This window comes from Cystoisospora suis (genome assembly GCF_002600585.1).
Source record: "Cystoisospora suis strain Wien I chromosome Unknown contig_9992, whole genome shotgun sequence".
Lineage (NCBI taxonomy): Eukaryota > Apicomplexa > Conoidasida > Eucoccidiorida > Sarcocystidae > Cystoisospora > Cystoisospora suis.
The window spans coordinates 5371-5597 of NW_027162766.1; positions in this window are offsets into that span (position 1 = coordinate 5371).

The window sequence follows — 227 nt, forward strand, 5'->3', positions numbered from 1 at the left end:
TTCTTGCGGCAGCCTTTACAAGTTACGGAACGCAACTGATGCCAAGAACGGTGGTGCATTTGCATCCCAGGCCGCCACCCTGTACGCCAGTCCACTTTCACAGTCTTCTCCGGTGCTCGAAGAAAACCAATGTGGGAAGGTCGCTGAACTGCAGTTCAATGAGGCCCCTCTCACAGGCTGCAAACCGTACGACGTGGGGCTGTCAACCGTCGCTCTCGGGTGCCTTG